This window comes from Passer domesticus, chromosome 24 (assembly GCF_036417665.1).
Source record: "Passer domesticus isolate bPasDom1 chromosome 24, bPasDom1.hap1, whole genome shotgun sequence".
In the NCBI taxonomy this organism is placed as follows: Eukaryota; Metazoa; Chordata; class Aves; order Passeriformes; family Passeridae; genus Passer; species Passer domesticus.
Window position 1 is genome coordinate 1,262,093 of NC_087497.1, and position 15,525 is coordinate 1,277,617.

The 15,525-nt window shown below is 52.5% G+C and overlaps 1 long non-coding RNA gene across 2 annotated transcripts; it reads right to left on the reverse strand.

The window, feature by feature from the left end:
* Positions 1–996: 996 nt before the first annotated feature.
* LOC135285765 (uncharacterized) lies at positions 997–4,964 on the reverse strand. Of its 2 annotated transcripts, none has more exons than XR_010350466.1 (3): positions 4,876–4,964; positions 4,705–4,788; positions 997–2,417 (listed from the first exon to the last, which is right to left on the reverse strand). It is a non-coding gene; the product is annotated as an uncharacterized LOC135285765 (long non-coding RNA). The 2 variants fall into 2 exon arrangements; XR_010350467.1 differs by having other exon boundaries at positions 4,863–4,962.
* Between the last annotated feature and the right edge of the window lie 10,561 nt (positions 4,965–15,525).

The window sequence follows — 15,525 nt, forward strand, 5'->3', positions numbered from 1 at the left end:
GGCACCTGCTGAGCCCTGTTTGTGTTTTATCCTGAGGCTGTGGAGGCCTCCTAAGCTCTGGATTTTGGAAAAGCATCTCCAGCTCAGGCTGGGCTGGCTATGGAGAGCTGAGCACCCTGGAGAAGTTGTTTTTCTTTCCACCAGAAAGTGGAAAGAAATTTTTTATGTTAAAATATCACAACAAATCAGAAGAAAAAAAAATCTTCATGATGAAGCAGCCAAAGTATTTATCCAAGTCACCCCAGAGTCTGTGAGAGGGTCTGGGCATGCCAGGAAAAGTCCAGCCTGGATCTCCTGGGGATGGTCTGGGACTGCCCTTCTCTGGCTGAGCCTGGCAGGGGTGGAACAAGCAGCACCTTTGAGTGGCCTCAGCTCTGCCCTCCCCAGGCTCCTTCCCGGGACTCCCCAGCCTGAGCCAGCTCCAGAGCAGGTCTGTGAAGGAGCAGAGGCTGAATTAACTGGGGGTTGAGTGGTTTGGGCTTGCACTCAATTAACACTGTTAATGATGTGACCAGCTGATGGCCTCCCTCCATCCCTGGGGTTCCCCGCACAGGAGCCTCAGGCACCCCTGGAAAGTTCCATGGAGCCTCTGGAGCAGGAGGTGCTTGGGCTGGTGGCTGTTCCTGATCCAGCTGCAGCATTCCCAGGGCTGGGTGGAAGCAGAGGAGCCCAGCACCGAGCCCAGCACCAAGCCGAGCCCCAGAGGTCGCTCAAGGTCTGGTTCCAGCCCCTGGGGCTGATTTGGGCTCAGGGAACAAACCCTGGAGCACTGGGGATCATGACCTGAACCCTCCTGCACAGGGCAGCTGCCTGAGGAGAGCAAGAGCAGATGAGATTTGTTCTCCTTTTGAAAGCGTTTGTTGCAAAGGCACAGCAGCTGCTCTGCCAGAGGATATCAACAGGGGCAGTGCCCCGAGGTGAGGGAGCCCGGGGCTGCTCCTCACTCCTGACAGGATCCAGCACCGCTGGCTCTTCCTCCTCAGGCCTGGCCACCACAGAGATGAGGAGACTCTGCCCCGCTTTAATCCTGTTGCTTTTTTATTTCTCTGTTCAGACATCAAATCTGCATCCATGGGGGTCTGGCTTTAGTTGCTTAAATCTTGGTTTTGGTCCTGCATCCCCCCAAGTGTCCTTCAGTTTGGATTTTTGCATCCAAGGCCTTCCGCACCCCAAATTTCCATCCCAATCCCTGCTTTCCCCCAGCCAGGGGGGAATGAAGGTCATTTGGGTGGAATTGCAAAACCTTGGCATGATGGGGGGAGAAATGACTGGCAGGAAATCAGCTCTGTAAGCTCAGAGTGGTTTATGGGAGCAAACCTTGCTCTCATTAGGAAAACCCAGATTTGTTGTGGCACTGCGAGGCTGAGCTGGGATGCACACAATATTTCCTTGGGATATCTGGCAGCTGGATCAGTGTTTAATATATCCATTAAATGCTACATCGAGATGTAAGAGCAGCCAATAAAACTTGTTTATTTACCTCTGAAACCTCTGGCAGAGCAGAGCCCATCACTCCCTGGATATATTTCTCCATTCCCATCTCCCAGCTATTGGGAATGACAGCAATAAAAGGAAGAGCCATAGATTTTCTCTCTTAGCCTGCATTTACCGTGGACAGAACAAATCCTATCAAAATGCATTTATTTATTTATCTCTCCCTGGAATGCACCCAGAGTGCAACTCCTGATATTTCTACAATTGCCTGGAATATCCAGGAGGCCCAATCATTCCCATCCTCACTGAGCCCTTCCCTGGGATCCATCTCCAGGGAAAACGTTTTGGCTTTATTGACATTTATGGCCGTGTTTATTGTCCCCGTGCTGGGACAGCCAAGGGTTTCCTTGGCTGGCACGTGCACAGTCCCCCCCTTCCAGTACCTCCCAACTATCAATTCCTAAAAATTGCCTCCAATTCCAAACCTGTAACATTTCAAACAGGAGTGGAGAAGTAAAACTGAGCACTAAAGCAGGCTGGTGGGTTCAGACAAGTGCACAGCCAGCAGGAAAACCTGGAATGAAAATATTTCTCTGCTTTCCTACTTGGTGAAGGTGACAGTCTTCCAGTGCCTTGTTTTCATAATTTTAACACCTTTTGATACTTTCCCAGTGCTGTCCCAGGCTCTGGACACAGGGAACGGGCTGTGGGTGAGGAGGAGCAGAGGGCAGCTTGACCTTGGTGTAAAATCCCCAAATCCCCACAGTTTGTAGGGAGCTGGATCCCGATGGGGGCTGGCAGAGGGAATGCAGGCAGGCGCTCCTTGTGATTGCCTCCATCTCTCCCAAGATCTGAAGGAATGCTGGGACAAGGGGATATTTTATCAGTTTTTTCCACGGCAGAGGGGACAGAGCTGTGATCTTCCCTGGGTGATGCTGCTGATCCAGAGCCCAGCTGAGCTGGGTTGATTCTGATCTGAACCCCTGAAAAAAACAGTTTTATGAAGACCTGAAATGGTTTCTCCTTTTTTTTTTTTTCCTGCTCCTGTTTGTTTGTGTGGCTTTACAAGGTCACTGCTCACCCAGGGAAGGAGGGGGACAGGGCAAGGTGCTGATCACCCTCCCGGTGTCTCTCCAGCCAATTAGACAGGCATTAATTACCAGCTCAGGGCTTGGACCTGCTAAATGCGCTCACGAAGATGAGGGCAGGGTAAACCCAAACTGCCTCTGCACGGGGTTCTGTCAGAGGGATTTGGGTGGGATTCAGGAGGCAGGGAATGTCATTTCCATGTGTTCCCTGGGGTGCTCAGCACGGAGCTCCCAGTGTGGGAACATTTTCCATCCTCCCAGCTCCTGCCATTGCAGATCCATCCCTGGGCAGCATTTGGCAAAGCTTTGGGATGGTTCCTGCTCTGGAATTTCCTGATGGGAATGGTGATGGAGACAAAGGCATGGTAGGAGTGAGGCTGAGGGGACACCAAGAGGAGCAACCTCAGTGTGTTCCAAAGGTTTGTCCATAACCAGGCCAGGCCAGAGCCAGGGATGAGCCACTAAAACCCCTGGACAGGAGAATGGGAAACATTCCCTGCATTGTTCAGCTCCACATTTGTCAGGAATGGGGAATACATTCCACCAGCCCCAGTTATTCCAGTGGTTATTCCAGGATTCTCAATCCTACTGGGGCTGCACATTTGGACAGGGTTTGTCCCTGTGGGAGCCCTCAGATCTCACTGAGCCCCTGGAAAATCCAGCTGCTGGTTGTGCTGCAGAAATAACGATTCTGGGATGGTGCTGTTTGAAGGAGAAGGATGTTCCTGACTCCTGGGCCTGACAGTGGATTCATCACCTCTCCACATCCCCGTGGGGCCACATCCACGTGGGAAAATCCTTGGGAACAATTATCCCACCCAAACTGTGCTTCCCTTGTTCCCATCTCACCTGGGGGCTCCTTTTCCATGTAAAACATTCCTGGTGCTGACAAGGCTCTTGTCACTAAGGAGGTGGAAAACATCCCCTGCCAGCAGCAGGGAATCATCAGAGGGATGAAAAATGAGCCGTGGAGAGCAGGGCCCGGCCAGGACTGTGCTAATTGCTGTGCTAATTACAGCCAGGGGCACGTGGAGATGAATTCCTGGTGGGAAGGGGGATGCTCTGAGCGTTCCTCACTGCAGGGAGGGTGGGATCAGCTCTGGCTGCTCTCCTGCAGCAGCTGGGAGAATGAACAGGCAGGAGGAATCACCTGCCACGCTTCAGCCATTGCCTTTCACCCTGCCAGGAGCTGAAACAGCTGAGAGGGGCAAACTGGAGGAAAATGCCCCTTTTGAACCACCCTGTGTCCGTCCTGCTGCAGCTCCAAGGCTCAGAATTCTGTGTGGCTCCAAGCCCTGAGTCAGGGGGAGATGGGGGATGAGGGCAGCTCTGCTCTCTCTCTTCCTGGCCAGATTACAAATAACTATTATGAGTCTGAGGTTTCCAAGCAGAAAGGAGAGAAAGAGGCAAAGAGAGACAAAATCACAAAAAAAAAAAAAAAAAAAAAAAAAAAAAAAAAAAAAAGTGAAAAGTCCCTTTCTACCCAGGCAAAATGAGCACTTTACCTTGGCATGGTGCAAGGGGGTTTGGCTTTGATAGTGACCTAAATTTAACTTTTCTAAAGGTTCAAAGAAACCTCAACCCTGAACTGATTCCTCTCAGTTTAAACCCAGAGTGCTCTGTGATCTCCCAGCTGGGTCTCGATGCTTTTGTCATCCTGGGAGGGGAGCACCAAACTTGGAATTGTCAAACTTGGAATTGTCCAACCTGGAATTGTCCAACCTGGAATTCTGGGGGTGCTTCGGGTGAGGGGAGGATTCCTCAGGGCTGACCAAGGAGCCAAACCCTTGATTATTGTCACTTTTTCCAAGTGGGGTTGGCATTCACTGCACTCCAGGGAGACTCCCAGGTTCTGCCTGGCTGCCTCCACATCAAGGAAAAATGGAACCATTAATTCCCTTCAGAGGTTTCTTGTGAGAATGGAAACAAGAGACAGGAATGGTTTTCCATGGGAATATTGAGTGGAGTCACCCCTCACTGAGGGGTGAAGGGCCGAGTGCACATCCAGTAACAAATATCCCAAACCTCCTAAATTTGACCTCATTAATGATTTTCTAGGGAGTGATAACAGCAAAACAGGAGGAGAGAGAGGGAAATGGCACCGAGGAGAGCTGGGGCGGGTTTCCCTTCAGCTCCGGGGAATCAGACCTTCCCTCAGAGGTGCTTCCTCTGGGATGTTCACCTGGAAATGCTTCCGGCCTCGGGACGTTCTGCAGGAACAGGACCATCCCTTCCTCCTCTTCCCCTGGGATGCAGGAATGCGGCTCTGGAAGCAAACGAGGCTCTAATGGAATGAGAATCTCAACTTCCACGAAAAAAAAACTCAATAAAAACCCCAACCTCGCCTCATTACATGCTCGAGCAGCTCCGGGAACAAGGCAGAACTCCTCATTAATATTCTGGCAAGCGGCAGAAGAGGGAGATAGCTGCGCCCCCGGCCCCTCATCAGCCGGGTAATTAACGGGGGCACAGCGCTAATTGAGGGCAAATCCCGAGCACGGAGGGGAGGAGCAGGTCCCCTCCTGCCCCGGACTCACCTGTCTGAGGTGTTCTCTGGTGGGCTGGAGCCGGGGGCAGGGTGTGAGGGGTGGATGTGCCCACGGAGCTCCAGGTGCCGTCCCCAGGTGTGGAATGAAGTCAACACCCAGCAAGAATTCCCTGCAGGCACCTTGGGTCAACCCCAGCCAGGAATCTGCAGGAACATTTGCAGTAAAAGGAAGCAGAGGTGGCCAAGCCCCTCAGGATGTCAGGGACAGAGAGGGGCAGGACAGGGGTTCCAGGAGGGTTTTGGGGTCACAGTGTGGAACAGGCTCAGTGTGAGGTGGCCCTGAGGTTCTGCAGGGTTTGGACCTGAGCCATGGAACAAAGGGGTCAGAGGGCAGAACTTCGGGGCAGCTTCCACGTTTTGTTCTTTTTCTCTTGTTTTTCTCTTCTTTTTCTCTTCTTTTTCTCTTCTTTTTCTCTTCTTTTTCTCTTCTTTTTCTCTTCTTTTTCTCTTCTTTTTCTCTTCTTTTTCTCTTCTGCAAACATTTCAGCCCAGTTCCAAGATCTAATCAGGTGATAAACGTACAAACCTCGAGGTGAGCTGATGTCAGACTCCTCCAGGCTGCTCCAAGCTCCATCTTCCCTGGCCTTGAACACTCCCAGGGAGGGGATGGAATGGAATCCCATGGATTCCCCTGTGCCGGGGCCTCCCCACCCTCACAGAGAGCAGTTTTTCCTCAATATCCCCTCCAAATCCACTTTTTGTCAGTTTAAAACCATCCCGCTCATCCTGGCACTCCATCCACTGCAAACAGCTCAATTTTTAGCAATTTCCAATAAAAATGTGGCACATCTGGAGGTTGTTGGTCAAACATCTGCTGGGTGCCCATTTTTTGCCCCAAATCAGAGTTGCACAAAGCTCAGAGCTCTCTCCAAGCTTGGGGCACCATGGTGTAAATAAATATTTGTGCTTCACACGGCAGGGCCATGCCCTCACCCCGCCCCTCCCGCAAAATCCCACAAATCCCTCCAGAACCCCCCAAATCCCTGCAAAATCACTTTTCTACAGGCAGAGTCCCAAACCCGCACATTTTTACCTTTATGCTTTTCCCATTTTCCTCCCTTTTCCCCCATTTCTTGATTTTTCCTTCATTTTTCCTCTTCACTCCCTGTTTTTCCCTTCCCCCACAATTTTCCTCTCTTTTTTCCCAGTTTTTCTGCTTCAATTCAGTCTAGTGGGGAACGCCCAGGGGCTGCAAGCAGGATATTTTGAGTGATTTTGGAGATAGGAAAACCTAAAAGAGGGATCAGAGTTGTTCCCCCAGCCCCTCTCCTCTCTCTGGGCTGACCTTGTGGGGCCAGACTTCATGTCCTCGTGTCCCCGTGTCCTGTGCCACCACAGCTGCCAGGTGACAAAGCCTCCAGACTGATGCAAGCTCTTACTGCTCCTCCAAGACAGATTTTTTCTTTTTTTTTAGCCTCGGGTTTGATTTTTTTTTTTTTTTTTTTTTTTTTTTGGTGGAGCTGCAGCAAATCCCAGGAAAGGTGGAACAGATGTGAACGTCTGGGGGTTCCCTCTGAAGGAATCCCAAACTGCTGCATCTGCATTGAAATGTCAGCCCCGTGGTGGCGAGAGGCCTGGCACCATTTGTGTTTAACAATTTTGCAAATGTGTTAGGTTGGCAATCACCCTGTTCTGAGTTTAAATTCTAATTTCGCCCTTTTTTTATTTTTTTCCCTCTTTCCGTGCCGTCTGCTGGATGCAATATTCATGTACTGTTAAATCAAACACTCCATTAACAGCAGCAGAGATAAATATTGAATTAATGGAATTATTCAGGTTGATGGGAGATTCATGGGATCATGCTGGAGAGTGCTGGGTGTGAGCTCTGCCAGCAGCTGAATCCCTGCCCTGGCTGGGCTCTGCCTGCAGGTGCCACAAAACAGCCCCAAATGCTGAGATGTGACCAGGAGAGGTTTCAGCATTCACTGGGAATGCATTGGAGGGTGTGGATGTGAGCAGATGAACCCAGGACAAGCCCTGAGCACTGAATATTTTAGGGTGTACCATCCTTCTGAGGAGGAGCAGAATCCACCAGTTCCTGCTGTGGAACAAATTCCCATTTTCCAGCCCAAAATCCATCAGCTCCTCCAGCCCTAGGCCCTGCCTGGGGCTGGACAGGGACAGGGACAGGGACTGTCCCCTGCTGCTGGGACAAACCTGGGCAGGCAGAGCCCACCCCAAAGGAGTGGGAAGGGCAACAATCCTGGAATGGCTGGGGTTGGGAGAGAATTCAACCTCCAGTGCCATGGCAGGGACACCTCCCACTGTCCCAGCTGCTCCCAGCCCCAGTGTCCAGCCTGGCCTTGGGCACTGCCAGGATCCAGGGGCAGCCACAGCTGCTCTGGCAATTCCAGCCCAGCCCCTCCCCACCCTGCCAGGCAACAATTCCCAATTCCCAAGATCCCATCCATGGCTGCCCTCTGGCAGTGGCAGCCATTCCCTGTGTCCTGTCCCTCCATCCTTGTCCCCAGTCCCTCTGCAGCTCTCCTGGAGCCCCTTCAGGCCCTGCCAGGGCTCTGAGCTCTCCCTGGAGCCTTCTCCTCTCCAGGGGAGCACCCCCAGCTCTCCCAGCCTTACCCAGGACACATTTATGAACCATCCCTACCCCTGTGTCCCTAATTCTTTGTTTTGACAACACTCTCCAGTCACTTTCCATATTTTTATGCCTTACTTCATGAATATTCTGAGCTGGAAACTCATTCTGAAATTGTTTCCTTTTTGTCTTCTCTTCAAGGAAACATTTGTGTGCAAAGTCTCCCTAATTTATGTAAATACAGAGGCGGCAGAGTTTTCACTTCACTGCTACAAATTAAAAGTTCCCCAACATTTCCAATTAGCTGGAGAGAAAATCACCTCTAAAAACATCCCAAAGCCAGCGAGGCTGGAGCAAAGGGAGAGTTCCCATTGTGACACCAATGGAGGAGGCTCCAGGGGAAGGGAATGGGGGATTCCTGCCAAGGGGTGGCTGAAAATTTGGGAACAAGGGCAAGGAAATTTCTGTCAGGGTTAAACTCAGCATTGCCCCTCATAGAATCTTGGAATGTTCTGAGTGGGAAGGGATCCACAGGGATTGTCAAACCCAAATCCAAACCCTGCCCAGGCCCCCCAACAGCCCCACCCTGGGCATCCCTGCAGCTCTGGCAGCCTCGGGGCCGTGCCCATTCCCTGGGGAGCCTGGGCAGTGCCAGCAGCCTCTGGGGGAAGAACCTTGCCCTGATCTCCAGCCTGAGCTGTCCTGACTCCTTTTTGAGGCTCCCTGGCTGTCTCAGGTTCCAGGAAGGTCCTTTTCCATTCCCTGGCTGCAGACAGCAGCGAGTGCAGCGTGTTCAGACACCCAGGGCAGCAGAACTCTTCTGACAGGGATGATTTTATTGCCTTCACACCCCAGAGCTCGGCCCTCTCCTCCCCAGGGCCAGATAAGAGCTCAATGCTGCTGTTTAAGAAAAAAAATCCCATTTTGGCGCCGTGGCTGGCAGAAATATTGAGAGCTTCGTTCCTTCCCCCCTCCCTCCCTCTCTCCCTCCTCTTGTAATCTTTGATAAAGAAAAAAGTGTTCTCCCAGAAAGGGATGCTAATTAACAATTAATTCTTTTATCTTCCAGCGCCGAGACTGGGAGACCTGAAGAAGATGTAGAATAAAATTAGTGGTAATTAGCTTTTTAGAGCATTAAATAAACAGCGACATGAACGATGGAGAATTAATGTTATGCATTTATTTTTAACAATATTTATCCAGGCGGTTTTTGAACAAGGCCCCGTGGCATTGGCTCCCTGTAACACAGGCAGCACCGAGGAATAATCACATTTTGGCTGCGTTCAGACAGCACCATGCAAATCAAAGAATAATGAAGAGGAGCCTTTTAATAGGGGCTTGGTGGCTCTGTGCTGGAATATCATATCAGGGTTTGCATCCTCTGGAGAACTCGGGAATTGCCACTCTCCATCATTCCCACCCTCAGGCACTGCCCGGGAATCCGCAGCCTGGGATGGGGGCAGCTGCCAGCACAGGAGGCTGCAGGGGTGGAGACATCCTGGGGATATCCTGGGGATATCCTGGAGACATCCTGGGGACATCCTGGAGACATCCTGGGGACATCCTGGGGGCATCCTGGGGACATCCTGGCAATATCCTGGGACATCCTGGGACATCCTGGGGATGTCCTGGGGACATCCTGGCAATATCCTGGGACATCCTGGGAACATCCTGGGACATCCTGGGACATCCTGGGACATCCTGGGGACATCCTGGGACATCCCGGGAACATCCTGGGACATCCTGGGGGCCCAGCCAGGGAAGGACATGGAGTCCATCCCCAGTGGGGCAGAGATCATGGGATAGCAGAATACTCCAGGCTGGAGGGGACCCACAGGGACCATGGAATCCAGCTCCTGACCCTGCACAGTGGGGTGGAGTATCCCAGAATATCAGAATATGCCAAGCTGGACCCACAGGATCATGGAATCCAACCCCTGGCCCTGCACAGGCACCCCTATATCCCACCCTGTCCCTGAGAGCATTTTCCAGGCATAATTCCACGTTTTTGTCTCAAATCCCTGCTGGAACACCCAAAAGCTGTGCCCTGATTCCCAGTGGGGTCCTGGCTGTCCCCTGGAGGTGAAGAGTGCAGAGATCACAGATTTCAGCCCCAGCACATCCATCTCTGACTGACTGCATTCCTTCTTTTCCTCTGCTGCTCTGGGCTTTTGGGGCCCCTCTGGAAAGGGTTTTCCCCACGTTTCTGTGCCCAGCATGTGTGCACTGCCACCCCAGCCATGCCAGGGGCACTGGCACCCCTGGAATCTGCCCCATCCACACACTGGGGACACTCAGGCAGGAAGGGCAGCCCCAAAATTTGGCTCCTGTTCAGCTGAGCACGCCTGGACTCATCCCTGTCCCACAGCCAGGCTGGGAGGGGCGGGAGGTGTCCCACCCTGTCTGGGACTGTTCTACTGCTCAGGGCTCTGCTAATTAAAGGGAGCCTTGGCAGATGAACCTTGGACACCACACTTAATTAAGACTCTCTGCAAAGTCGGAGTCAGAGGGGACAGAGGGGACGGAGGGGACGGAGGGGACAGGGCAGGGTCCCCCAGCCCCACAGGGACCCAGATCCTCCTGCTCCACATCCGACTGCCGCCATCCTGCCTTAATTAAGGGAAACCTCATCACTGACAGGCTTCACTCAGGTGCCTAATGAGGAGCTGAGGAGCACTAAATGCCATCAGCCGATTGTCACTAAGCTGAGGTGACAGCGGGAGGGTGGCAGTGGCACTGATTCCCTCCGAGGGAATGGGAAACCTTCACTGGGATTTGGGACAACAGCCCTGCTCTGGGTCAGGGTGAACACAGGGGCGGGCAGGGCTGTGGCCTGGGGGGACAGGGGACAGGGACAGCCCTGGGGACTGCGGGTGACACAGGGACAGGGACATTGTGGCTGGAGGTGACACACACAGGGACGGGGACAGCCCTGGAGACTGTGACCATGAGTGAGCAACGCTGGGACAGGAACAGCCTTGGGGACTGTGGCTGTGGGTGACACACACAGGGACAGGGACATTGTGGGTGACACACACAGGGACAGGGACATTGTGGCCATGAGTGAGCCACTCTGGGACAGGGACATTGTGGATAGGGGTGACACACACAGTGACATTGTGGGTGACACACACAGGGACATCCCCATGGCACTGTGGCTGTGGGTGACCTTGATGGGACAGGTCTGAGGGACTGCAGCTGACCCACACAGGACCTGGACACCCCCGAAATTCCTCCTGCCAGGTCACCACAGAGAAAGCCTTGGAAGACAGTGGCACCTCCCCTTGCTTTACACAGATTTTCCAGTTTTACCTAAAACTTTACCCCAGCCACAGACTGAGCCCACGGCAGAGCTGGGAGGGGCTCAGTCATTGCAGAAATTCAGAAAATATTTCAATATTTGGGTCTTTGGTTCCCGTTTTGGGTGGCAGGGAGGGGCATTTGGCTGGCACAGTAGTGAGTTATTTGTTTTATAGAGTTGATTTTTTCCCACTGAGAGAACAGAAATTTGGGAATTCTGTCTGGGAAGAGGCATGGATAATGTGATAGGCTATTAACCCTGCAGGATTTAATTGGCTGGGGATAAATGATGGACAGAGCAGGAGGCAGGGGACGGTCGTGTTCCCCTCACAATATTAACCCCAACACAATAACAGCCATTTTTATCTGATTCATGGCCTGGCTTTCTCCAAGGACAAGTGAAGTGAGGAAAATTGGCTGTGTCTGCTCTCAATCTTGAGTATTCCCATCAAACTTGCAATTCCTTCCTGTGCTGATGAAGAGAGGGCAAAGCTTTTCCACTCCCACCTGAACCCATCCATGGGTGTCAAGAGGAGCTGGAATCCGCCGGGGAATTGGGGCTTTGCTCTGTGAAAAGTAACTAAATTTATCTTAGGTAATCTGTTGTTATCAAAGCACAAGTAATAGGCTACAAAATTTAGTGTTAAATTTTTTAAAAAATTAAATTTTATAAACTTTCATAGAATATAAATTTAAATATAAAGGGGTAAATGGAGGAGGAAAATAAAGGGGGAAAGGCCACTGGAACCAATCAAGCTGAGCTAAGGAGCGCTGGTGAATAAAGGAGTGCTGGTGCTGTTTTACACCCTGAGCCAGCATTGAAGTGTGAAATAACCCACAGAAAAACGAGCCCTCCTGACTGCCACACTCAGAGAGCTCTGAGCCCTGCCCAGACATGAAAGCCGCGATTCAGTTTGCAACCAAGCTGGAAAATCGGAATGGAAAGACCAAAGGGATGGCGGGGAAAGCCAAAAGCCACCAAAGAAAGCAATGCACCTGGGGATGAACCGTCCCTAAAACAGGGCTAAGAGGGAGGCTGCGGTTCCAGAATCTGGGAAATGAGAGGCTGTTCAGGATTTCCAGAGGAATCTGTGGCTGCTGGAGCAATGGAGGGGGTGAGGGACTGCCAAGGATGTCACAGGGCTGGCGGTCCTTTCCCCTGGTGTGATGCTGATTTGGGGAGAGAAATCAGGGACAAATTGCTGCAAATTCGGTTGAGGGAGCTGGGAAGGGTCTGGAGCCCCAGGAGAGGCTGAGGGAGTTGGGAAGGGGCTCAGCCTGGAGCAAAGGAGGCTCAGGGGGGACCTTGTGGCTCTGCACAACTCCTGACAGGAGGGGACAGCCGGGGGGGTCGGGCTGTGCTCCAGGGAACAGGGACAGGAGGAGAGGAGATGTTCTCAAACTGCTCCAGGGGAGGCTCAGGGTGGATTTTAAGGAAAATTTCTTCACAAAAAGGTTGGTTAAGCCTTGGAAGAGGCTGCCCCAGGCAGTGGTGGAGTCACCATCCCTGGTAGGGCTCTTTTCCAGCCTTAATTAATTAATTAAAACCATGACTGTGAAATCCGGTGGCCCCAGTGTGTCAATGCCTCCCTCCAGGAGCTGCTTTCACAAGGAAAACTCCTTCAGCCCATGTTCTGTGAAGGGAATTGCCCTTTCCTCATGGACAGAGAACAGTAGCTTCCCCCCTGAGGATGTCTGGGCTGATGTCAATCCATCCCTGCCCTGCGATATTCCAGAGTGATGGTCCTGGAAAATGTATCAGGAGTGGGAGCAGGGATCCAGCTCCATCTGGGTGAGCAGTCACCACTTCCACAGGAGAGTGAGGGAATGTGAGTCATTCCAGAGAGAACTGGAGTTCAACACTGTCTTGGTTTGCAAAGCCAGGTGTCTGCTAAGGAAGGCAGGAGCCTCCCCTGAAATGGAAAATGTAAACCCCCTCCCTCTAAATTATTGTAATTTAAAATTAAGGGACTCTCAGACAAAAATATGGGAATAGGAATAACAGTTCTGTACTAGGGAAAAAAAGAAAAAAACAAATGCAATAGTACAAAGCAACCCTGGCAGAGTCAGAGCAGGCGCTGAGCCCCTGTGGGTCAGGGTGGTGGCACAGTCCCATCCCATGGGGGCTCAGCCCTCCTGCAGTGCCAGCTGTGCTTCTGCTGGAGCAGGGATCCTGCACAAGGCTGCAGTTTTCCTCTGCAGCTCCAGGGCTGCTGCAGATGGGCCTGCTCTTCCTCTGGCAATGCAGGGCAGGAGAAAGCTGCTCCTCTGGGCATGCAGTGGGCAAAGGCTGCTGTGCTGTTCCAGGCTCAGATTGGATCCAGGTAGGAATGCTTGGCTCCTGCCCTGGGCGCAGCATCTCCCAGTGGGATGCTGGAATTTTCTCAGCCATGCAGGGACACTCAGTGGCCATGAAGAGCAGAGATCTCCTGGAGGGAGGATTGGCTGTGGGAGAGATAAAGAAAACTGCCCAGAGACCAGCAGAGAACTGCCCAGCTCTGACAGATGGGGACAGGGCACACACCCAGACACATCTTCCAACCCAGGACAATCACCTGGGATGAGAATGGCCCCGGGGCACCAGCCGTGCTTCATGAGGCCCTTCATCCTCAGCTCCTCCCTCCACTGCTCCAGTCCTTCATCCCATTTCTGTCCCACAGCTCTGGCTGCTCCCAGCTGCTCATTTCCCCCCAGTAACAACAATTGCTCTGACAGGAGCTGTTCCCTCTCCAGACAAACCTTGTCCCCATGGAGTTCTCAGACCATTGCTCTGAGTTCCCCTGCAGTGCCTCCATCTCATCCATCCTCCTTCAGGAGAATTCCAGCCTCTGCCAGGACTCTCTGGGGCTCCTCCCGGGTGTGTCACACCAGGGATCATTCCCTGCCACATTCCTGTCCAGCAGCTCCTCATAGGGGTCAGTGTCAGTGTAGAACCTTTTTTACAACATCTCGTGCAAGAGTTTGAAGTCTCTCAGGCCTTACCTGCAGTCCCCACCTTTCCCCTGGCCTTCACAAGGCCCCAGGGATGAGGAGCAGCACCAGATTCTCTGTCAAAGACCCAAGTGCGGTAAAATTTCTTTGTTATTGTGCTTTATTTCAGCTCTCACCAGCCAGGAATGAGCTTTGAGCCTGGAGATCCAAGCTCCAACCACAGCCCCAGGAGCTGCTGCAGCAAATCCAAACCCTCCTGCCCGGGCTCATTTGTTCCACTTCCCCCCGAAGACAGCAATCAGAGCACTCCATCTTCCTCCAAATTGAAACTCGAGGGGAGATTGAAAACGAGATGCTTGTACCACATAACCACTGACATTCCCGAGGAACTTTAATGCCTGGAACACCCTCGGATTTGTTTTGGCTCAATTCAATCTCACCTCAGCACAGGGCAATCTCTGCACCTGCAGAAGCTGCCGGGAGCAACGAGCTGCTCTGAGGCAGCCTGGCAGAGGGGCAGGCTTGATTCCACTTCTCCCTAATGGGATTGATTAAAAGCTTTGCTGTATTATCCCTGACACGGGGGCACTTTTATCCGGAGGATGTGCTGGGTTTTATCCCCCTGGGGCTGCAGGTTCATCACTTGTGCTGCTGCTGCTGGGAATCCCAGGTCCTGGCTGGCACCAGAGAGCTCCACAAATCCTTTTACCCTCGAGTCCAGCTGCAAATGGCTCTGTCCTCAGAGCTGAGTGGATGTAGTGCCTCAGTCTGAGGAGTCTGGAGAGATGCTGGAGGGAATCTGTGCCATGGAGCCCTTGGGGGGGGTTTAGGGTGACTCTGGCCCTTTGCACTGCAGATTTTTACCTGTAGAAGTGCTCAAACCCACTTTCCTGACCCTTTTTTCCTTCTTACCCTTCAGAATCAGCCCCTCCAAATTATTTGAGTGGTGCAGATCTGGGACTGTCCAGCACCTCCACCCTCCAAGGAGCAGCAGGACCTGAACTCCTGCTCTTTGTCCCCTCCCTGGATCCTGGGTGCTCCTGTGCCTGCTCCTGCTGCCCCCCCTGCAGTGCAGAAATTCTCATCCTGATCCCTGGATCGTCTCCCAGCTGCCTCCTTTCTGAGGGGAGGAATTTCCTCCCTGGCAGGCCAGGGAGAAGCTGCTGCTCTGCAGCTGAGCCCACTGGCTTGTCAAAGGAATCTCAAAGAAAAAAAAAAAAAAGGGAAAAAATTAAAAAAGGGTGGGAATGATGAGGGATGGCAGTGTGGAAGCAAGCAGCTGCTGAGCAGTTCTCACACCTGTGGAATGAGCTCAGGACCTGGGGTCACTGAGGGGTTTGGGGGGAACACTGTCCCCAATGTCACCTCCAGAGTCACTGGGGAGCCAGCACAGTGCAGGCTCAGGGATCCCCTGGTCAAACCCAGCTCCACCTCGGTGCTGATGAGTTTGGGTGGTGCCAAAGCAGCCCAGTCACCTCCTCCTGCCGTGCTGTAGCTGCCACCCTTGGCTGTGACAAGGACCTTCGAGACTGGTCCTTACTGGTCCCAGCTACAGCGCACGAGGAGTTCCTGGTGCTCCGAGTTGCTGGGAACAGCTGATCCCTGCCCCAGCTCTGAGAGCAGCATCGCTGCCGTGATTCCTGCACAGACATCCTCATTTTATCCATTCCCTGGCAGGGAGCTGCAGCTGC